Source organism: Balaenoptera acutorostrata, chromosome 1 (assembly GCF_949987535.1).
Source record: "Balaenoptera acutorostrata chromosome 1, mBalAcu1.1, whole genome shotgun sequence".
Taxonomy (NCBI): Eukaryota; Metazoa; Chordata; class Mammalia; order Artiodactyla; family Balaenopteridae; genus Balaenoptera; species Balaenoptera acutorostrata.
This window is the reverse complement of record NC_080064.1, coordinates 108,761,640-108,785,137: the sequence shown is the minus strand read 5'-3', so window position 1 is coordinate 108,785,137 and position 23,498 is coordinate 108,761,640. Positions and strand designations below refer to the sequence as shown.

Genomic DNA, 23,498 nt, shown 5'->3' with positions numbered 1-23,498 from the left:
ACTGCAGAATGAACCTTGAAGCCCCGAGATCTCTCAGGCAAGCAGACTGCGGCTTCCGAGAGGCCCTGCTTTCAGGGTTCCTCGCCTGGCCCGAAGGGAGGACCCCCGAGCCTCCCACAGTCGGCCTTCGGGCTCCCGCACCGACCGCAGAGTCCTCGGATCCACGGCTATGCCCCCGAGTGCAGGGGTCGCCCCCGCTGCTGACTCCTCAGCTCCCAGAAGCCGCGGGAGCCGGGGGTTCGGGCAAGTGCCCTTTGGGCCTAAGGGGAAAAGGTAGAGAATTCGGTTCATTCCAGTGAGCTTCTCTCTCTCTGGAGCGGATCCTGTGGGTCCTAGCTGCATGTCCCCAAAGCCTTCAAACAGAATTCCTTTCATCCAGACTGGATTGAGTCGTCTTCAGGGTGAATGCTAGCTTGCTACAAACACTCCGTCATACCTGAAGGAGGAAATCTACAACTCCCAGGTAAATTCTATTTTCTTCCTTTGATTTCTTCAAACAACAACAGCCAAAAAGACAGGTCACTGGTACATACTTGCACTTTTCTTATAATACTTAAGGTATGTCTGACTATCTATGAAAAGCTCTTGCTATAGAAACATGTGCAAGAGATTGTCTACCATGAGCTAAACGATCGTCATGCCTGCCCAAGGTCCAAGAATCTGATGAAGCTGGATCCAGTCCCCCACTGCCTTTAGATCACCAGTTCGATCACCATCCAAAGCAACCAATTTCCCAGATGCAGGTCACTAATATGAGGGAGAAGAGGTCAGCTAAACATGTAAACATTCGCAGTTTGTTCTGGGGAATGTTGAAAGTCAGCAGTGGTACAGTTAGAAGGGGAAATAAAAGACTTCATAATAACGATAATACCAGCTTTCTCGAGCTTTACTCAGTGACCAGCACTGTTCCTCAGTGCTTTACTGTGGAATCACTTACTAAGTCCACATAACAACCCTGGAAGATAGCGTAGGACTTTACCACCCCTTGTTGCAGATGAGAACACTGAGGCGCTGAAAAGCTGAGCTAAGCTTTCCAGGGTCTCACCCCCCACCCCCACCCCCACCCCACCCCGTGACAGTGAGAGCCAGCACTCAGACCCAAGCAGTTTGCCTCCAGAGCCCCTCCCCTTGGCCACCATGCTCACGGGTAACTGAGAAAACTTCACTGAGATTTGCATCCCTTCCTTGTTCAACCTCCAATATATCAAAAGGAAGAGAAGATTGAAAGGTAGGCCTACAAACCTCCCCAAACTCATTAATGAAATGAAGAGGAAGAGGAGAAAGAGTAAACAGGACCATTGGAGAAGCAACGACGTTAGACGCAGAGAGAATGACGATGCGTTTGTTAAACACATACTAACTGGAAACTGTCTCTTTAAAGACTAAGAAGGACCTATCTTCCAACCATTGAAGGCCTAAACTTTCCCGTTCCATGGCAGTCTCCACCCAAGAATAGATTTCAAAGCTACCAACATAGTGTATACACATGTGAATATGAAAATCATACTTCAACATTAGTAGTAAAGAGATTATTTTTGAATTAAAAAAAATATTTTTAATACAGCAGGTTCTTAATAGTTATTTTATATATATTAGTGTATATATGTCAATCCCAATCTCCCAACGCATCCCACCACCACCAACCCCTCTGCCGCTTTCCCCCCGTTGGGGTCCATATGTTTGTTCTCTACATCTGTGTCTCTCTTTCTGCCCTGCAAACCGGGTCATCTGAACCATTTTTCTAGGTTCCACATATATGCGTTAATATACGATATTTGTTTTTCTCTTTCTGACTTACTTCAAGTAGTAAAGAGATTTTGAATGAGTTAGCTCACATGGTTACTAATAAAAATGGGAAACAGTTATTAGGATGTTGTCATTAAACAAAGGCAGGATTTATAAAAAAGCCAGAAAAGAGAAGAGAGGAAACACACACACACACAAACAAAGCCTGAGAAAGGGGAGTTTTCCCTTTCCTGGAGGAACAGATAGCTGAAAGCCATCAAACAGCTACTCTGGACGGGTTAATCTAGTGAAGTACCGAACTAATCAGGTAAACGCTTTTGGCTATGTGTGGATGCACAACAATTCTTGAGAGTTTAGTGGTGAAATGCATGTGGCGGCTATTCTTTGTGTACTACCTGCCAGTGTCCCCCTTTGGCACCTGTGAGTTAGTTAAGCCTAATTGGACTACTTTCCTCATCAGAATTTCTCAATTTCATATACGGCCCCCCCGTTCCTTGACTCATATTTATTCTTAAAAGAGCAGATTTGGTCATGAACACTTGGTTCTCTCTTTGACACAGTATTAACAGTGGAATGTCGGCTTAAGGTAATGGTTGTGAGCAGCATATGCGTAAGTAGTCAGATATCCGGTAGTGAAGGAAAGCCAAAATTCTGAGGACAGCAAAAATATCACAGTAACTACTTTGAACTTACTTTCCCTCCTAGCCCAGGACAAAGCAGAAGAAAAAGTAGCAACATCACTTTAACAATAACCAAGTGGCATTAAACTTTAAAACAATGAGGCATATTATGCAAAAAGTACACAGAGTGTACAGTTCCCAAACCATTACCAGTGTACACCAACCTGAATCACTGATGAAGCAACCTAAATAACTAAGGTATGCAAAATTACCAGACCACAGAAGGCTTCCTCATGACTCTTCCCATGCAAGAGCTCAGAGTAATCACACACATACCCCTCCCAACCTCTCTGCCTGTTACTTTCACATAAATTGAATCACAGGGCATGCACTGGGTTTGGGGGCATGGAGGGGCATGGGTCTGACTTCTTTCACTCAACATTATGTCTATGAAATTTAACCCTATTTTTCACGTAGTTCTTTGTCTCTGTGTGTATGCCTTGTAAGAATATAACTCCACGTAGTTTTGAACTGTTGGACAGTTCAGTTGTTTCCAGTTGAGGATATTCTGAAATGGTACGAACATTTTTTTATGACTTTTGGGGGACATACACATTTTTCTAGAGCACCCCATTCCAAGAGAATAATGCCAGTGTTGACTTTCAAGATAATACTTTTGGGGGTTTCCCTGGTTGCGCATTGGTTAAGAATCCGCCTGCCAAGGCAGGGGACACGGGGTCGAGCCCGGTTCCGGGAAGATCCCACATGCCGTGGAGCAACTAAGCCCGTGCACCCCAACTACTGAGCCTACGCTCTAGAGCCCGTGAGCCACAACTACTGAGCCCTCATGCCACAACTACTGACGCCTGCCCGCCTAGAGCCCGTGCTCCGCAACAAGAGAAGCCACCACAAGGAAGAGCAGCCCCCAATCACTGCAACTAGAGAGAGCCCTCGCCCAGCAACGAAGACCCAACGCAGCCAAAAACAAATACACAAAATCAATTTTAAAAATTTATAAAAATATATAAAAGTTGGGGGGGGGGTTGTTTTTTGTTTTTTTCCAGCAAAAAGCGTTTATTCAGGAATAGCGGAAGAATGGCAATTCAGGACAAGCAAGCTATAGCAAAAGCCATAGGCAAGTCCCACAAACAAAGGAGAGGAAGGAACCTTGTTTTACAGAGAGAGAGGAGGAAGCTGAGGGAGGCTGTTTTGAACCCAAGTCCACTGGAGAAAAGTGAAAGTTCAGGGTGATGACGGTTTCTCATTGCCAAGTTGCTGATTTCCTGCAGGAGATGCAACGAATATGTTTTTCTGTTGGGGCCTGTAATCGAGGATTCTTCCTGCTGATGCTTCTTCTGTTTGGGTTTGTAATTGACGATACTTCCTGTCTTTGAACTTGAGTGGTACCCCATGAGAGCTCCCACTTCTGGTATCCCGACTTCATCTGAGTGACGTTTCCCTTTATTCGTTTTCAAACCTGTCACAAGGAATTTTGAATTTTCTGTTTTAACCTATTTTAATGTTTTAGGAGACTTACTACATCAAAATATTATCATTACAACCTGTGGCCCTAGCAACTTTCAAGTGTTCAGTAGCTACATGTGGCTTGCACCTATCATATCGGAGAGCACAGGTCAAAGGTACAGCACAGCGAAAAGTACGATTTCTGGGCCACAGCATGTAACTGTGTATGTATGACCCTCAGTGGATGCTGCCAAATTTTTTTTCCAACCTGTGGAACTTTTTTATACCCTTTCCAGAAATGAATAAGAATTTCCAGTGCTCTCCATCCTGTCAACATTTGGTTTTGTTTGTCCTTTTTTTTTTAAAGTAAGCTTTATTGAGGTGTAATTTACATAGTAAAACCTGCCAACATTAGATTTTTCTACATTCTTTTCAATGATATCATTTCTTTGCCAAGCTGGATTCTGGTGCTTGCTGTGAGAGAAAGCAAGTGCCATGCAAAAAATGAATGTGTAACAAGAAGCAAGGAGGCGCTTTGAGAAGGTTTCAGAAGCCGTGCAGTGCTCAGCATTAAGGTTATGATTCTGACATGTCAGAGCAGTGAAAACACAAGCCACTCTACTGAACTTTTGTCAAGGGAACACATAAGAATAGCCACAGCACCAGCCACAAACCTACAAACTATAGAAATATATGTGAAGCCAGAAAACAACAGCATTCCCCAACGAAAGCACTGTTGTCGACCGACCTATCATGAAATCAGGACAAACGGGAAGGACAAAGACAGAGAGAATTTGCAGGCAACCAAAGATGATTCGTTAATTAAATCAATTTACTGTTAGTCAAAGGATTGAAGTTAACTCCAGATCTTGAACTTGTAATTTAAGCTGACGCATGTTGGAACATGGGAATGTTGGAATCATATATTGGTATATATGGAATCATATATTAGATGACGCCTAAAAATATTTACCAAAAATTGTAAGTGGAATAATTGAGTCGTCTGGTTTCTAGAATTACAAGTATTCATTCCTCTTTAAAGATATTAGTATATTTAATGTACTTGACTAGTATATTTAATATACTTCAACACATAAATTTAAATTTTTACTCGTTGAAAACTTATTGGATACGTTTGCTTATTTAACCAGTACAACCAGTACAGGAAATTTAGGAAGTCCAACGTAACTCAGATTTTCAAGCCAAAATAAAGCCAAGACTTACACAACAGTATATTATGCCACCATTATTTTCTACATCATAACATAATCTGAAAATATATATATAGTCGTTTTTAGACCAAAATTATGAAACCAATCTAATTTTTCTGAGTAACCTCGATAAAAGCACACGACATGACATAAACACTTTAAATGTCATGATATATAAAATGTATAAATTATTTAAATTGCTTAAAAGTATTAAGGGTCATCTTTGTAATCCATTTCATTTCGTTTCTCACTCTTGTTCCGAGTAATCAAGACCATTCATTTAATCTACAGCTAAATCTGTTATCGTTCCTTGTCACCAATTCCACAACAAAATTTTTCCTTATATAAATACCACATTGAAAGCATAAGTAGTAAAGCATTCTTCCCAGAAATTCTTAATTTTCTTATTTTAAATTTATACGAGTGATTATTACTTTCCTGAAATTAATTGGGGAACTGAGTTTTAATTAATTTAAGTTTTTAGAGGCCTACTTTGTCTATTCTCTCCCAAGGAAGAGAAAGTATATTGTTTTGCTTCTGAGAAGATATATTTAAAGGGAAAAAAATTCATCAAACTAGTGGGCATTATTTAAGGTGAAAGCAGAGGCAATGATATGTTTTAACAGCAACTGACAGTGAGGGAAACAAAATGAAATAAGTAAGCCACATTAGGTCCTTGAAGGAAGCTCATCAATGAAACTCGGAGTAATTCTGTGATATGCTTTTGAGTCTCCAGGGTATGTATCTGTGCATGAAGTCATTGCTCCTCCTCCATTTTTATTAAGGACCGAACGGGCTTACAGTTCTGGAAGGTTTAACTCTTGATTTGTAGGGTTGTCACAAGTGCTCATGTTGCTGACTTTGTTGCTTCTTTGTAATGCTATGTCTCTCCTCTGCTTTCTGTAGTCTGATTTCAGCCATCCCTGAAGGACATTTGTTTGAATTTTTTCAGTTATTTAGAACCTTGAGTATACCAATGAAAGAAAGCTGCCTATTCCGTGCTAAAAATTCAATATTCTTCCTGTATTAATCCCCCTTATTAATGTTGAGTTCCTTATGAGGGAACCATTGCATATTAAGATCGTCCTGACTGTAGCTACTACACTTTTGCAGTTATTGACAAGGGTTGACTGGGCCCACGTGGTTTTTAGCAAATAGTGGAAAGACAAGAGGTGGACAGCTTCTCACTGCTGCGGTGTCTCATACCAGGAAACACCAGAATCCTCAGGACAAGCATCAGACCAAAAAGACTCATGGTCCGGATTAGCTGTCATCTTCTACCTAACAGGGAATGGATCCCTGTCAACCGCCACCCAACAGGGATCATCCCCAGAAGTTCACTTCCTAAAATGAAAACCAGAATCCCGCACTGAGACGAGAAATTAGTGATGCACAAATGAGAGGGAGAGAGAGAGACAAAATCCGTGTCCAGTAACCACACAGTATGAAAAAGCCAAAATGCTCAATTGCTGCACATGAGATATAACAGAACAGAGCAAACACGAGCCAATAGCTCTAAGGGTCCAGGTCTGAAGCAGGAACTGGTGGGGGGCAGGATTCTGTTGGCTCCCACGAGGTGTCTTAGATGGGCTAATTGTTATCGTCACAGCCAAAAAACAAACAAAAAACGGTCAAGGAAAAACATAGAAACACTTATTCCCATGCGAATTCCCCATTTGATAGGAGGAAGGACAGGCATTAGATTGTTCGCATCAAATTAAAAGTATAACCAAAATGTATAAATAAAAGAGAAAAGGGGAGAAGGAAAAAACCTCTGGGATGAGCGAGATTCTTCTCTTTGGATAAGTTGCTTGGCAGGACGTTGTCAAAGACGTCACTCTGGGCAGTCTTCTCTGGACCCTGTTGACTAGGTCTGCAGAGAAAACCATTACAGTTATTGGGAGACTTTAAAAATATTGAATGTTGAGCTTTCGAACGTATGCAATAGAATATCTCTGTGTACTGCCCACAGTGTCCCCCTGTTGTCCTTCCCCTTAGTTATGTCGGGAGGGCACTGCTCCCTTTATTAGTTAGACTACCATAGAGAGATGTATAGAAAGGTTGCTGTGTTGGCAAGTAAATGAAGAAAGGGACATTGAAAGACTGGAAAATAAAATGGAATATGATTCAGTGCCACTTCTGTGGAGGGCAAACTTGAAGGATTTGCCAACATTAGAAGCATAGAAACACGAAAGGTAGCACTTGCACTTGCAGTTCTCTACGCTCTGGAAACACCTGCACGAGTGGTCAGAGGTGTGTGTACAATAATGATGGTTGCAGCCTATTCGTCATCGTGAAGCCATGAAACCAAATACTACACAACCATGGAAGAAATGCCTTTATCAAAAATAATGCAGAGGAGAATTATGATGATGAGTTCACCGATAACATCATTCATAGAAGAATTACTAACGTTCACAGCTGAAAAATTTGAGACACATAAAATAGAACTTTCTTGTCCAAGTCTGTAGACTTGGCAGAATAAAGACTATCCCACCAGACCGTGGCTTCCTCGATCTCTTTCAGAAGGCCGTAAGTTAGGCAAGTATAGAGTCCAATAGAGACGACAGACAATAGAGCTGGGAAGGGGAGTGTGGCCCAAGACTGGCAGCAGTCGTGAGGTGGCTAGGACCCCGAATGCAGTTCGGTAAACTTTGTGGGAGCAGATGTACAGGTGATAATCAGCATGGAACACCTGCAATGGTAATCAGCACAGAAAAAAACGCTGAATGGGTTCTAAAACCTCTCCCACCGTCCCTGGGTGGGCTCGAACCACCAACCTTTCGATTAACAGCCGAACGCGCTAACCCATTGCGCCACAGAGACAGCAGCACGCCCCCTTTCCTCGCCTCTCTATGGAGTAGACACTGACTAATTCCTAGGATGTGCCGCCTTTCTCGCAGGAAAACGGTACCAGTTCCAAAGCTTCGGAAAAACGGAAAGTTTAGAGCAGCCGATCCCACTGGACCTGAGACTGGGTCGACGTCAGGAAAAGACAACACTAAGCACTATTATCATAGGGCAGCCACCCATGCAGACAATTCTGACAAGCACTTGAGAATACACCCCCTCCCTTGGACGCATTTCCCATCTGGTCCTCTCATCCTCCCACTCACTCCAGGGAAGGATTCGTCACCTTTGTGTCCTGTCAGAACCCTTTACGCTCCGTGCAGGGCACAGAGATCCAGGCAACAGCCAAGGGGCAGCTGCACTTCCCAGAAGGGCCTTTCGCGAGGTAGGCGGTTCCAGCGCTCAGGCTGACCCAAGACCCCACTGCCCGCCAAGGCAACCGGGAAGGAGACCGGAGGGCAGCCGGCCCGGGGGGATTCCTACTAGCACAGAACGTGCCTGGCCTGCGCTTCGGGGGGAGCGGAATAAAACTCCTCTTGAAGCTTCTCTACAGCCTGAAGAGAACGGATTTCAGGTTCCTGAAAGGGCCAGGGGGCCTCCTCGCGAGGACAGAGGCTCCCCCTGGTCTTGGAGGACAAGTCCCGCAGAAGCTGCCTTTGAGAGACACGCCAAACGAAAGGAGCAATCTTGAGTGGAGAGGTCTGCAAGGAACTCTCAAGTGGTGTCGCCATTCTTACGTACGGAGAGAGAGTGAGAAACCCAACGTGGGAAAATGTTTACTGTGCACTTACGTACAGAATATACGATGTTATTCCTCTTGCAACTTTCTTGTATGTTTCCAAGGGCTTTGGTTGTGGTTCTTAATGAATGTTTGGAACTCGAGTCTCCGATTCTCTTGGGATGAAAACGCGGTAAATAAGACTTCGGGTTTGTAACATGCAGGGGGAAAAGAGCCGAGGCGAGAGCCGGCCAGCCCAGGCTGTTCATTACATCTCACGTCCTCCAGCCTGCGCGATGTCAAGGACCCTGAGGCCGGGACTCGCCGGCATTTGGGGACTCAGTGCAGAAGCTCGTCTGCATCTGAACCTTGAAGCAAAACACAGCTCTGGTCGGGGCAGGAAGAGGAAGACGCCTGCCAGTGGAGACGCTGAAGGGGAAAAAAAAGAAAAACATTTTTGCAGAGGCTTCCCTGGCCGGGAATCGAACCCGGGCCGCAGCGGTGAAAGCGCCGAATCCTAGCCACTAGACCACCAGGGAACCATTGAGGAGCCCCGACGTAGCGTCTCCACGTGAAAATTGTAGAAGTCAAGACTAAACTTCAGAGACCCGGAGAGCAGGAACGGAGATTTCCCAGAAGCCCAGGGCTGAATGCAGCTGTGCAAGGCTCCCAGCCCTTGCCCGGCTGCTCATCACCCTTCACCTCTCCAGTCTTGGGCGACGCCTTGGGCCCTGAGACAGGACACAAGGTCCGTCCTGGTCTAGCTTCAGCGCTGTGTGCTGCCGAGCCAAGGTCCTGCTCTCTTCCTGAACCTCGCTTTTCCCTTGAGTCAGCTGCCGACTGGGATGTCAGCAGGTGATGGGCGGATCCGTCCACTTCCTGATCTCTGCCCTGGCTCTGGGGGCTCTCCTGGAGACGGCACCGCTACGGGCTCCTTCCCCTCCGCGACCGGCTCAATTCGTGGAGCCTGACATTGTTCATTTCCGTGTCTTTGGCTCGGGTCCCCGGTGCACAGTCGGGTTCGGTCTCTTTTGTGGCGTCACGCAGATCAAACTGTTGCGTAGGTGTGCCGAGGTGGGGGAAAGCCAAGTGTGCCTCACTGGGATGAACTCCTCGGTTTTCAGAGACATAACTCGTGTGAACATGTGGAAGAGGTTTAGGCGCCTGCTTAGTAGGTGAGGGGATTTCCGGATGTAAAACTGACCCGAAGTCAGCCTTGTCCTTTGCCCACTTGGATTAGCTGGCTGTGGCCTGCGCTCCGCGGTGCCTCAGAGCAGAGAAAGGAGGGCGGGTTCCTGGTGCTGAGCAGGCTCTCAGGCAGTAAGGGAACTCCTGGCCTGTACCTTGGGGATGGAAACTGAGGCTGCGCCCGCCGCCTCAGCCCCTGCCTTTCGCCCGTTTTGGTTTTTGGAATGGGAAGGTAAAAACTTCAGAAAGGAAGGACGTTTGTTTCCGCCCGGTTTCGAACCGGGGACCTTTCGCGTGTGAGGCGAACGTGATAACCGCTACACTACGGAAACACGGCGGGTGCTGCCGCCTAGTGGCACATCCCTGAAATCCGTAGGTCCTGCCACCACTCTCCTAGTCGCCAACTTTTTAAACTGCAGAATGAACCTTGAAGCCCCGAGATCTCTCAGGCAAGCAGACTGCGGCTTCCGAGAGGCCCTGCTTTCAGGGTTCCTCGCCTGGCCCGAAGGGAGGACCCCCGAGCCTCCCACAGTCGGCCTTCGGGCTCCCGCACCGACCGCAGAGTCCTCGGATCCACGGCTATGCCCCCGAGTGCAGGGGTCGCCCCCGCTGCTGACTCCTCAGCTCCCAGAAGCCGCGGGAGCCGGGGGTTCGGGCAAGTGCCCTTTGGGCCTAAGGGGAAAAGGTAGAGAATTCGGTTCATTCCAGTGAGCTTCTCTCTCTCTGGAGCGGATCCTGTGGGTCCTAGCTGCATGTCCCCAAAGCCTTCAAACAGAATTCCTTTCATCCAGACTGGATTGAGTCGTCTTCAGGGTGAATGCTAGCTTGCTACAAACACTCCGTCATACCTGAAGGAGGAAATCTACAACTCCCAGGTAAATTCTATTTTCTTCCTTTGATTTCTTCAAACAACAACAGCCAAAAAGACAGGTCACTGGTACATACTTGCACTTTTCTTATAATACTTAAGGTATGTCTGACTATCTATGAAAAGCTCTTGCTATAGAAACATGTGCAAGAGATTGTCTACCATGAGCTAAACGATCGTCATGCCTGCCCAAGGTCCAAGAATCTGATGAAGCTGGATCCAGTCCCCCACTGCCTTTAGATCACCAGTTCGATCACCATCCAAAGCAACCAATTTCCCAGATGCAGGTCACTAATATGAGGGAGAAGAGGTCAGCTAAACATGTAAACATTCGCAGTTTGTTCTGGGGAATGTTGAAAGTCAGCAGTGGTACAGTTAGAAGGGGAAATAAAAGACTTCATAATAACGATAATACCAGCTTTCTCGAGCTTTACTCAGTGACCAGCACTGTTCCTCAGTGCTTTACTGTGGAATCACTTACTAAGTCCACATAACAACCCTGGAAGATAGCGTAGGACTTTACCACCCCTTGTTGCAGATGAGAACACTGAGGCGCTGAAAAGCTGAGCTAAGCTTTCCAGGGTCTCACCCCCCACCCCCACCCCCACCCCACCCCGTGACAGTGAGAGCCAGCACTCAGACCCAAGCAGTTTGCCTCCAGAGCCCCTCCCCTTGGCCACCATGCTCACGGGTAACTGAGAAAACTTCACTGAGATTTGCATCCCTTCCTTGTTCAACCTCCAATATATCAAAAGGAAGAGAAGATTGAAAGGTAGGCCTACAAACCTCCCCAAACTCATTAATGAAATGAAGAGGAAGAGGAGAAAGAGTAAACAGGACCATTGGAGAAGCAACGACGTTAGACGCAGAGAGAATGACGATGCGTTTGTTAAACACATACTAACTGGAAACTGTCTCTTTAAAGACTAAGAAGGACCTATCTTCCAACCATTGAAGGCCTAAACTTTCCCGTTCCATGGCAGTCTCCACCCAAGAATAGATTTCAAAGCTACCAACATAGTGTATACACATGTGAATATGAAAATCATACTTCAACATTAGTAGTAAAGAGATTATTTTTGAATTAAAAAAAATATTTTTAATACAGCAGGTTCTTAATAGTTATTTTATATATATTAGTGTATATATGTCAATCCCAATCTCCCAACGCATCCCACCACCACCAACCCCTCTGCCGCTTTCCCCCCGTTGGGGTCCATATGTTTGTTCTCTACATCTGTGTCTCTCTTTCTGCCCTGCAAACCGGGTCATCTGAACCATTTTTCTAGGTTCCACATATATGCGTTAATATACGATATTTGTTTTTCTCTTTCTGACTTACTTCAAGTAGTAAAGAGATTTTGAATGAGTTAGCTCACATGGTTACTAATAAAAATGGGAAACAGTTATTAGGATGTTGTCATTAAACAAAGGCAGGATTTATAAAAAAGCCAGAAAAGAGAAGAGAGGAAACACACACACACACAAACAAAGCCTGAGAAAGGGGAGTTTTCCCTTTCCTGGAGGAACAGATAGCTGAAAGCCATCAAACAGCTACTCTGGACGGGTTAATCTAGTGAAGTACCGAACTAATCAGGTAAACGCTTTTGGCTATGTGTGGATGCACAACAATTCTTGAGAGTTTAGTGGTGAAATGCATGTGGCGGCTATTCTTTGTGTACTACCTGCCAGTGTCCCCCTTTGGCACCTGTGAGTTAGTTAAGCCTAATTGGACTACTTTCCTCATCAGAATTTCTCAATTTCATATACGGCCCCCCCGTTCCTTGACTCATATTTATTCTTAAAAGAGCAGATTTGGTCATGAACACTTGGTTCTCTCTTTGACACAGTATTAACAGTGGAATGTCGGCTTAAGGTAATGGTTGTGAGCAGCATATGCGTAAGTAGTCAGATATCCGGTAGTGAAGGAAAGCCAAAATTCTGAGGACAGCAAAAATATCACAGTAACTACTTTGAACTTACTTTCCCTCCTAGCCCAGGACAAAGCAGAAGAAAAAGTAGCAACATCACTTTAACAATAACCAAGTGGCATTAAACTTTAAAACAATGAGGCATATTATGCAAAAAGTACACAGAGTGTACAGTTCCCAAACCATTACCAGTGTACACCAACCTGAATCACTGATGAAGCAACCTAAATAACTAAGGTATGCAAAATTACCAGACCACAGAAGGCTTCCTCATGACTCTTCCCATGCAAGAGCTCAGAGTAATCACACACATACCCCTCCCAACCTCTCTGCCTGTTACTTTCACATAAATTGAATCACAGGGCATGCACTGGGTTTGGGGGCATGGAGGGGCATGGGTCTGACTTCTTTCACTCAACATTATGTCTATGAAATTTAACCCTATTTTTCACGTAGTTCTTTGTCTCTGTGTGTATGCCTTGTAAGAATATAACTCCACGTAGTTTTGAACTGTTGGACAGTTCAGTTGTTTCCAGTTGAGGATATTCTGAAATGGTACGAACATTTTTTTATGACTTTTGGGGGACATACACATTTTTCTAGAGCACCCCATTCCAAGAGAATAATGCCAGTGTTGACTTTCAAGATAATACTTTTGGGGGTTTCCCTGGTTGCGCATTGGTTAAGAATCCGCCTGCCAAGGCAGGGGACACGGGGTCGAGCCCGGTTCCGGGAAGATCCCACATGCCGTGGAGCAACTAAGCCCGTGCACCCCAACTACTGAGCCTACGCTCTAGAGCCCGTGAGCCACAACTACTGAGCCCTCATGCCACAACTACTGACGCCTGCCCGCCTAGAGCCCGTGCTCCGCAACAAGAGAAGCCACCACAAGGAAGAGCAGCCCCCAATCACTGCAACTAGAGAGAGCCCTCGCCCAGCAACGAAGACCCAACGCAGCCAAAAACAAATACACAAAATCAATTTTAAAAATTTATAAAAATATATAAAAGTTGGGGGGGGGGTTGTTTTTTGTTTTTTTCCAGCAAAAAGCGTTTATTCAGGAATAGCGGAAGAATGGCAATTCAGGACAAGCAAGCTATAGCAAAAGCCATAGGCAAGTCCCACAAACAAAGGAGAGGAAGGAACCTTGTTTTACAGAGAGAGAGGAGGAAGCTGAGGGAGGCTGTTTTGAACCCAAGTCCACTGGAGAAAAGTGAAAGTTCAGGGTGATGACGGTTTCTCATTGCCAAGTTGCTGATTTCCTGCAGGAGATGCAACGAATATGTTTTTCTGTTGGGGCCTGTAATCGAGGATTCTTCCTGCTGATGCTTCTTCTGTTTGGGTTTGTAATTGACGATACTTCCTGTCTTTGAACTTGAGTGGTACCCCATGAGAGCTCCCACTTCTGGTATCCCGACTTCATCTGAGTGACGTTTCCCTTTATTCGTTTTCAAACCTGTCACAAGGAATTTTGAATTTTCTGTTTTAACCTATTTTAATGTTTTAGGAGACTTACTACATCAAAATATTATCATTACAACCTGTGGCCCTAGCAACTTTCAAGTGTTCAGTAGCTACATGTGGCTTGCACCTATCATATCGGAGAGCACAGGTCAAAGGTACAGCACAGCGAAAAGTACGATTTCTGGGCCACAGCATGTAACTGTGTATGTATGACCCTCAGTGGATGCTGCCAAATTTTTTTTCCAACCTGTGGAACTTTTTTATACCCTTTCCAGAAATGAATAAGAATTTCCAGTGCTCTCCATCCTGTCAACATTTGGTTTTGTTTGTCCTTTTTTTTTTAAAGTAAGCTTTATTGAGGTGTAATTTACATAGTAAAACCTGCCAACATTAGATTTTTCTACATTCTTTTCAATGATATCATTTCTTTGCCAAGCTGGATTCTGGTGCTTGCTGTGAGAGAAAGCAAGTGCCATGCAAAAAATGAATGTGTAACAAGAAGCAAGGAGGCGCTTTGAGAAGGTTTCAGAAGCCGTGCAGTGCTCAGCATTAAGGTTATGATTCTGACATGTCAGAGCAGTGAAAACACAAGCCACTCTACTGAACTTTTGTCAAGGGAACACATAAGAATAGCCACAGCACCAGCCACAAACCTACAAACTATAGAAATATATGTGAAGCCAGAAAACAACAGCATTCCCCAACGAAAGCACTGTTGTCGACCGACCTATCATGAAATCAGGACAAACGGGAAGGACAAAGACAGAGAGAATTTGCAGGCAACCAAAGATGATTCGTTAATTAAATCAATTTACTGTTAGTCAAAGGATTGAAGTTAACTCCAGATCTTGAACTTGTAATTTAAGCTGACGCATGTTGGAACATGGGAATGTTGGAATCATATATTGGTATATATGGAATCATATATTAGATGACGCCTAAAAATATTTACCAAAAATTGTAAGTGGAATAATTGAGTCGTCTGGTTTCTAGAATTACAAGTATTCATTCCTCTTTAAAGATATTAGTATATTTAATGTACTTGACTAGTATATTTAATATACTTCAACACATAAATTTAAATTTTTACTCGTTGAAAACTTATTGGATACGTTTGCTTATTTAACCAGTACAACCAGTACAGGAAATTTAGGAAGTCCAACGTAACTCAGATTTTCAAGCCAAAATAAAGCCAAGACTTACACAACAGTATATTATGCCACCATTATTTTCTACATCATAACATAATCTGAAAATATATATATAGTCGTTTTTAGACCAAAATTATGAAACCAATCTAATTTTTCTGAGTAACCTCGATAAAAGCACACGACATGACATAAACACTTTAAATGTCATGATATATAAAATGTATAAATTATTTAAATTGCTTAAAAGTATTAAGGGTCATCTTTGTAATCCATTTCATTTCGTTTCTCACTCTTGTTCCGAGTAATCAAGACCATTCATTTAATCTACAGCTAAATCTGTTATCGTTCCTTGTCACCAATTCCACAACAAAATTTTTCCTTATATAAATACCACATTGAAAGCATAAGTAGTAAAGCATTCTTCCCAGAAATTCTTAATTTTCTTATTTTAAATTTATACGAGTGATTATTACTTTCCTGAAATTAATTGGGGAACTGAGTTTTAATTAATTTAAGTTTTTAGAGGCCTACTTTGTCTATTCTCTCCCAAGGAAGAGAAAGTATATTGTTTTGCTTCTGAGAAGATATATTTAAAGGGAAAAAAATTCATCAAACTAGTGGGCATTATTTAAGGTGAAAGCAGAGGCAATGATATGTTTTAACAGCAACTGACAGTGAGGGAAACAAAATGAAATAAGTAAGCCACATTAGGTCCTTGAAGGAAGCTCATCAATGAAACTCGGAGTAATTCTGTGATATGCTTTTGAGTCTCCAGGGTATGTATCTGTGCATGAAGTCATTGCTCCTCCTCCATTTTTATTAAGGACCGAACGGGCTTACAGTTCTGGAAGGTTTAACTCTTGATTTGTAGGGTTGTCACAAGTGCTCATGTTGCTGACTTTGTTGCTTCTTTGTAATGCTATGTCTCTCCTCTGCTTTCTGTAGTCTGATTTCAGCCATCCCTGAAGGACATTTGTTTGAATTTTTTCAGTTATTTAGAACCTTGAGTATACCAATGAAAGAAAGCTGCCTATTCCGTGCTAAAAATTCAATATTCTTCCTGTATTAATCCCCCTTATTAATGTTGAGTTCCTTATGAGGGAACCATTGCATATTAAGATCGTCCTGACTGTAGCTACTACACTTTTGCAGTTATTGACAAGGGTTGACTGGGCCCACGTGGTTTTTAGCAAATAGTGGAAAGACAAGAGGTGGACAGCTTCTCACTGCTGCGGTGTCTCATACCAGGAAACACCAGAATCCTCAGGACAAGCATCAGACCAAAAAGACTCATGGTCCGGATTAGCTGTCATCTTCTACCTAACAGGGAATGGATCCCTGTCAACCGCCACCCAACAGGGATCATCCCCAGAAGTTCACTTCCTAAAATGAAAACCAGAATCCCGCACTGAGACGAGAAATTAGTGATGCACAAATGAGAGGGAGAGAGAGACACAAAATCCGTGTCCAGTAACCACACAGTATGAAAAAGCCAAAATGCTCAATTGCTGCACATGAGATATAACAGAACAGAGCAAACACGAGCCAATAGCTCTAAGGGTCCAGGTCTGAAGCAGGAACTGGTGGGGGGCAGGATTCTGTTGGCTCCCACGAGGTGTCTTAGATGGGCTAATTGTTATCGTCACAGCCAAAAAACAAACAAAAAACGGTCAAGGAAAAACATAGAAACACTTATTCCCATGCGAATTCCCCATTTGATAGGAGGAAGGACAGGCATTAGATTGTTCGCATCAAATTAAAAGTATAACCAAAATGTATAAATAAAAGAGAAAAGGGGAGAAGGAAAAAACCTCTGGGATGAGCGAGATTCTTCTCTTTGGATAAGTTGCTTGGCAGGACGTTGTCAAAGACGTCACTCTGGGCAGTCTTCTCTGGACCCTGTTGACTAGGTCTGCAGAGAAAACCATTACAGTTATTGGGAGACTTTAAAAATATTGAATGTTGAGCTTTCGAACGTATGCAATAGAATATCTCTGTGTACTGCCCACAGTGTCCCCCTGTTGTCCTTCCCCTTAGTTATGTCGGGAGGGCACTGCTCCCTTTATTAGTTAGACTACCATAGAGAGATGTATAGAAAGGTTGCTGTGTTGGCAAGTAAATGAAGAAAGGGACATTGAAAGACTGGAAAATAAAATGGAATATGATTCAGTGCCACTTCTGTGGAGGGCAAACTTGAAGGATTTGCCAACATTAGAAGCATAGAAACACGAAAGGTAGCACTTGCACTTGCAGTTCTCTACGCTCTGGAAACACCTGCACGAGTGGTCAGAGGTGTGTGTACAATAATGATGGTTGCAGCCTATTCGTCATCGTGAAGCCATGAAACCAAATACTACACAACCATGGAAGAAATGCCTTTATCAAAAATAATGCAGAGGAGAATTATGATGATGAGTTCACCGATAACATCATTCATAGAAGAATTACTAACGTTCACAGCTGAAAAATTTGAGACACATAAAATAGAACTTTCTTGTCCAAGTCTGTAGACTTGGCAGAATAAAGACTATCCCACCAGACCGTGGCTTCCTCGATCTCTTTCAGAAGGCCGTAAGTTAGGCAAGTATAGAGTCCAATAGAGACGACAGACAATAGAGCTGGGAAGGGGAGTGTGGCCCAAGACTGGCAGCAGTCGTGAGGTGGCTAGGACCCCGAATGCAGTTCGGTAAACTTTGTGGGAGCAGATGTACAGGTGATAATCAGCATGGAACACCTGCAATGGTAATCAGCACAGAAAAAAACGCTGAATGGGTTCTAAAACCTCTCCCACCGTCCCTGGGTGGGCTCGAACCACCAACCTTTCGATTAACAGCCGAACGCGCTAACCCATTGCGCCACAGAGACAGCAGCACGCCCCCTTTCCTCGCCTCTCTATGGAGTAGACACTGACTAATTCCTAGGATGTGCCGCCTTTCTCGCAGGAAAACGGTACCAGTTCCAAAGCTTCGGAAAAACGGAAAGTTTAGAGCAGCCGATCCCACTGGACCTGAGACTGGGTCGACGTCAGGAAAAGACAACACTAAGCACTATTATCATAGGGCAGCCACCCATGCAGACAATTCTGACAAGCACTTGAGAATACACCCCCTCCCTTGGACGCATTTCCCATCTGGTCCTCTCATCCTCCCACTCACTCCAGGGAAGGATTCGTCACCTTTGTGTCCTGTCAGAACCCTTTACGCTCCGTGCAGGGCACAGAGATCCAGGCAACAGCCAAGGGGCAGCTGCACTTCCCAGAAGGGCCTTTCGCGAGGTAGGCGGTTCCAGCGCTCAGGCTGACCCAAGACCCCACTGCCCGCCAAGGCAACCGGGAAGGAGACCGGAGGGCAGCCGGCCCGGGGGGATTCCTACTAGCACAGAACGTGCCTGGCCTGCGCTTCGGGGGGAGCGGAATAAAACTCCTCTTGAAGCTTCTCTACAGCCTGAAGAGAACGGATTTCAGGTTCCTGAAAGGGCCAGGGGGCCTCCTCGCGAGGACAGAGGCTCCCCCTGGTCTTGGAGGACAAGTCCCGCAGAAGCTGCCTTTGAGAGACACGCCAAACGAAAGGAGCAATCTTGAGTGGAGAGGTCTGCAAGGAACTCTCAAGTGGTGTCGCCATTCTTACGTACGGAGAGAGAGTGAGAAACCCAACGTGGGAAAATGTTTACTGTGCACTTACGTACAGAATATACGATGTTATTCCTCTTGCAACTTTCTTGTATGTTTCCAAGGGCTTTGGTTGTGGTTCTTAATGAATGTTTGGAACTCGAGTCTCCGATTCTCTTGGGATGAAAACGCGGTAAATAAGACTTCGGGTTTGTAACATGCAGGGGGAAAAGAGCCGAGGCGAGAGCCGGCCAGCCCAGGCTGTTCATTACATCTCACGTCCTCCAGCCTGCGCGATGTCAAGGACCCTGAGGCCGGGACTCGCCGGCATTTGGGGACTCAGTGCAGAAGCTCGTCTGCATCTGAACCTTGAAGCAAAACACAGCTCTGGTCGGGGCAGGAAGAGGAAGACGCCTGCCAGTGGAGACGCTGAAGGGGAAAAAGAAGAAAAACATTTTTGCAGAGGCTTCCCTGACCGGGAATCGAACCCGGGCCGCAGCGGTGAAAGCGCCGAATCCTAGCCACTAGACCACCAGGGAACCATTGAGGAGCCCCGACGTAGCGTCTCCACGTGAAAATTGTAGAAGTCAAGACTAAACTTCAGAGACCCGGAGAGCAGGAACGGAGATTTCCCAGAAGCCCAGGGCTGAATGCAGCTGTGCAAGGCTCCCAGCCCTTGCCCGGCTGCTCATCACCCTTCACCTCTCCAGTCTTGGGCGACGCCTTGGGCCCTGAGACAGGACACAAGGTCCGTCCTGGTCTAGCTTCAGCGCTGTGTGCTGCCGAGCCAAGGTCCTGCTCTCTTCCTGAACCTCGCTTTTCCCTTGAGTCAGCTGCCGACTGGGATGTCAGCAGGTGATGGGCGGATCCGTCCACTTCCTGATCTCTGCCCTGGCTCTGGGGGCTCTCCTGGAGACGGCACCGCTACGGGCTCCTTCCCCTCCGCGACCGGCTCAATTCGTGGAGCCTGACATTGTTCATTTCCGTGTCTTTGGCTCGGGTCCCCGGTGCACAGTCGGGTTCGGTCTCTTTTGTGGCGTCACGCAGATCAAACTGTTGCGTAGGTGTGCCGAGGTGGGGGAAAGCCAAGTGTGCCTCACTGGGATGAACTCCTCGGTTTTCAGAGACATAACTCGTGTGAACATGTGGAAGAGGTTTAGGCGCCTGCTTAGTAGGTGAGGGGATTTCCGGATGTAAAACTGACCCGAAGTCAGCCTTGTCCTTTGCCCACTTGGATTAGCTGGCTGTGGCCTGCGCTCCGCGGTGCCTCAGAGCAGAGAAAGGAGGGCGGGTTCCTGGTGCTGAGCAGGCTCTCAGGCAGTAAGGGAACTCCTGGCCTGTACCTTGGGGATGGAAACTGAGGCTGCGCCCGCCGCCTCAGCCCCTGCCTTTCGCCCGTTTTGGTTTTTGGAATGGGAAGGTAAAAACTTCAGAAAGGAAGGACGTTTGTTTCCGCCCGGTTTCGAACCGGGGACCTTTCGCGTGTGAGGCGAACGTGATAACCGCTACACTACGGAAACACGGCGGGTGCTGCCGCCTAGTGGCACATCCCTGAAATCCGTAGGTCCTGCCACCACTCTCCTAGTCGCCAACTTTTTAAACTGCAGAATGAACCTTGAAGCCCCGAGATCTCTCAGGCAAGCAGACTGCGGCTTCCGAGAGGCCCTGCTTTCAGGGTTCCTCGCCTGGCCCGAAGGGAGGACCCCCGAGCCTCCCACAGTCGGCCTTCGGGCTCCCGCACCGACCGCAGAGTCCTCGGATCCACGGCTATGCCCCCGAGTGCAGGGGTCGCCCCCGCTGCTGACTCCTCAGCTCCCAGAAGCCGCGGGAGCCGGGGGTTCGGGCAAGTGCCCTTTGGGCCTAAGGGGAAAAGGTAGAGAATTCGGTTCATTCCAGTGAGCTTCTCTCTCTCTGGAGCGGATCCTGTGGGTCCTAGCTGCATGTCCCCAAAGCCTTCAAACAGAATTCCTTTCATCCAGACTGGATTGAGTCGTCTTCAGGGTGAATGCTAGCTTGCTACAAACACTCCGTCATACCTGAAGGAGGAAATCTACAACTCCCAGGTAAATTCTATTTTCTTCCTTTGATTTCTTCAAACAACAACAGCCAAAAAGACAGGTCACTGGTACATACTTGCACTTTTCTTATAATACTTAAGGTATGTCTGACTATCTATGAAAAGCTCTTGCTATAGAAACATGTGCAAGAGATTGTCTACCATGAGCTAAACGATCGTCATGCCTGCCCAAGGTCCAAGAATCTGATGAAGCTGGATCCAGTCCCCCACTGCCTTTAGATCACCAGTTCGATCACCATCCAAAGCAACCAATTTCCCAGATGCAGGTCACTAATATGAGGGAGAAGAGGTCAGCTAAACATGTAAACATTCGCAGTTTGTTCTGGGGAATGTTGAAAGTCAGCAGTGGTACAGTTAGAAGGGGAAATAAAAGACTTCATAATAACGATAATACCAGCTTTCTCGAGCTTTACTCAGTGACCAGCACTGTTCCTCAGTGCTTTACTGTGGAATCACTTACTAAGTCCACATAACAACCCTGGAAGATAGCGTAGGACTTTACCACCCCTTGTTGCAGATGAGAACACTGAGGCGCTGAAAAGCTGAGCTAAGCTTTCCAGGGTCTCACCCCCCACCCCCACCCCCACCCCACCCCGTGACAGTGAGAGCCAGCACTCAGACCCAAGCAGTTTGCCTCCAGAGCCCCTCCCCTTGGCCACCATGCTCACGGGTAACTGAGAAAACTTCACTGAGATTTGCATCCCTTCCTTGTTCAACCTCCAATATATCAAAAGGAAGAGAAGATTGAAAGGTAGGCCTACAAACCTCCCCAAACTCATTAATGAAATGAAGAGGAAGAGGAGAAAGAGTAAACAGGACCATTGGAGAAGCAACGACGTTAGACGCAGAGAGAATGACGATGCGTTTGTTAAACACATACTAACTGGAAACTGTCTCTTTAAAGACTAAGAAGGACCTATCTTCCAACCATTGAAGGCCTAAACTTTCCCGTTCCATGGCAGTCTCCACCCAAGAATAGATTTCAAAGCTACCAACATAGTGTATACACATGTGAATATGAAAATCATACTTCAACATTAGTAGTAAAGAGATTATTTTTGAATTAAAAAAAATATTTTTAATACAGCAGGTTCTTAATAGTTATTTTATATATATTAGTGTATATATGTCAATCCCAATCTCCCAACGCATCCCACCACCACCAACCCCTCTGCCGCTTTCCCCCCGTTGGGGTCCATATGTTTGTTCTCTACATCTGTGTCTCTCTTTCTGCCCTGCAAACCGGGTCATCTGAACCATTTTTCTAGGTTCCACATATATGCGTTAATATACGATATTTGTTTTTCTCTTTCTGACTTACTTCAAGTAGTAAAGAGATTTTGAATGAGTTAGCTCACATGGTTACTAATAAAAATGGGAAACAGTTATTAGGATGTTGTCATTAAACAAAGGCAGGATTTATAAAAAAGCCAGAAAAGAGAAGAGAGGAAACACACACACACACAAACAAAGCCTGAGAAAGGGGAGTTTTCCCTTTCCTGGAGGAACAGATAGCTGAAAGCCATCAAACAGCTACTCTGGACGGGTTAATCTAGTGAAGTACCGAACTAATCAGGTAAACGCTTTTGGCTATGTGTGGATGCACAACAATTCTTGAGAGTTTAGTGGTGAAATGCATGTGGCGGCTATTCTTTGTGTACTACCTGCCAGTGTCCCCCTTTGGCACCTGTGAGTTAGTTAAGCCTAATTGGACTACTTTCCTCATCAGAATTTCTCAATTTCATATACGGCCCCCCCGTTCCTTGACTCATATTTATTCTTAAAAGAGCAGATTTGGTCATGAACACTTGGTTCTCTCTTTGACACAGTATTAACAGTGGAATGTCGGCTTAAGGTAATGGTTGTGAGCAGCATATGCGTAAGTAGTCAGATATCCGGTAGTGAAGGAAAGCCAAAATTCTGAGGACAGCAAAAATATCACAGTAACTACTTTGAACTTACTTTCCCTCCTAGCCCAGGACAAAGCAGAAGAAAAAGTAGCAACATCACTTTAACAATAACCAAGTGGCATTAAACTTTAAAACAATGAGGCATATTATGCAAAAAGTACACAGAGTGTACAGTTCCCAAACCATTACCAGTGTACACCAACCTGAATCACTGATGAAGCAACCTAAATAACTAAGGTATGCAAAATTACCAGACCACAGAAGGCTTCCTCATGACTCTTCCCATGCAAGAGCTCAGAGTAATCACACACATACCCCTCCCAACCTCTCTGCCTGTTACTTTCACATAAATTGAATCACAGGGCATGCACTGGGTTTGGGGGCATGGAGGGGCATGGGTCTGACTTCTTTCACTCAACATTATGTCTATGAAATTTAACCCTATTTTTCACGTAGTTCTTTGTCTCTGTGTGTATGCCTTGTAAGAATATAACTCCACGTAGTTTTGAACTGTTGGACAGTTCAGTTGTTTCCAGTTGAGGATATTCTGAAATGGTACGAACATTTTTTTATGACTTTTGGGGGACATACACATTTTTCTAGAGCACCCCATTCCAAGAGAATAATGCCAGTGTTGACTTTCAAGATAATACTTTTGGGGGTTTCCCTGGTTGCGCATTGGTTAAGAATCCG

At 45.2% G+C, this 23,498-nt stretch overlaps 2 long non-coding RNA genes and 4 other non-coding genes across 6 annotated transcripts; all 6 read right to left on the bottom strand.

The window, feature by feature from the left end:
* Positions 1-3,417: 3,417 nt before the first annotated feature.
* Positions 3,418-9,124, bottom strand: LOC114237147 (uncharacterized). The gene is made up of 3 exons (XR_009006783.1): positions 8,687-9,124; positions 6,814-6,914; positions 3,418-3,843 (listed from the first exon to the last, which is right to left on the bottom strand). It is a non-coding gene; the product is annotated as an uncharacterized LOC114237147 (long non-coding RNA).
* TRNAN-GUU (transfer RNA asparagine (anticodon GUU)) lies at positions 7,794-7,867 on the bottom strand. Its single transcript has one exon. It is a non-coding gene; the product is annotated as a tRNA-Asn (tRNA).
* Positions 9,125-10,056: 932 nt separating the features above from the next.
* On the bottom strand, positions 10,057-10,129 carry TRNAV-CAC (transfer RNA valine (anticodon CAC)). Its single transcript has one exon. It is a non-coding gene; the product is annotated as a tRNA-Val (tRNA).
* Positions 10,130-13,626: 3,497 nt separating this feature from the next.
* LOC130705038 (uncharacterized) lies at positions 13,627-20,326 on the bottom strand. The gene is made up of 3 exons (XR_009005700.1): positions 18,896-20,326; positions 17,023-17,123; positions 13,627-14,052 (listed from the first exon to the last, which is right to left on the bottom strand). It is a non-coding gene; the product is annotated as an uncharacterized LOC130705038 (long non-coding RNA).
* TRNAN-GUU (transfer RNA asparagine (anticodon GUU)) lies at positions 18,003-18,076 on the bottom strand. Its single transcript has one exon. It is a non-coding gene; the product is annotated as a tRNA-Asn (tRNA).
* TRNAV-CAC (transfer RNA valine (anticodon CAC)) lies at positions 20,266-20,338 on the bottom strand. The gene has a single exon. It is a non-coding gene; the product is annotated as a tRNA-Val (tRNA).
* Between the last annotated feature and the right edge of the window lie 3,160 nt (positions 20,339-23,498).